Source organism: Nicotiana attenuata, chromosome 7 (assembly GCF_001879085.1).
Source record: "Nicotiana attenuata strain UT chromosome 7, NIATTr2, whole genome shotgun sequence".
NCBI lineage: Eukaryota > Viridiplantae > Streptophyta > Magnoliopsida > Solanales > Solanaceae > Nicotiana > Nicotiana attenuata.
In genome coordinates, this window is record NC_031995.1 from 6,646,983 (window position 1) to 6,647,607 (window position 625).

The following is a 625-nucleotide window of genomic DNA, read 5'->3' on the forward strand; positions in this document are numbered from 1 at the left end:
ATATATATATATATATATATATATATATATATATATATATATATATATATATATATATATATATATTCAAAAAAATGTACATTTTTCGGCTATTATTTTGAGTGCGGTTATACAGTATCATTTTCCCAATTTTTTTTTTACCTTTAAGGAAGTTTAAAATGCACAGGTCCACTGGTCAATATGTCACAATCAGGGCAGTGAAGATCGAATTTTCAACAAAGCCAAACTGAACCAAAAATTTTGGTGGTTTGGTTTTCAGTTTTGTCGTACATGTGGAATTTAATTTTTTTATTTTATTGTTTATTCGAATTTGTTTTTTTAAAAAGGAAATCCTGGAAAATAGAAAAAACCCACAAAATGAATTATCTGTTTTGTAATACATATATGGTATACTACTTTCTTCATAGATCATAACTTGATTTATTCAACGCGAGAATTAAACATCAATCTAGCCAACACTAGAGCTAGAACTATGGGTGTCCAACGGGACGGGACGATTTTAACGGGACGGGACGGGACGAGATTTAGGCGGGACGGTGGCGGGACGGGACGAAACGGGACGGGACAAACGGGACGAAACGGTCGTCCCGTCCCGTCCCGCCAACCAAACGGGACGGGACGGGAC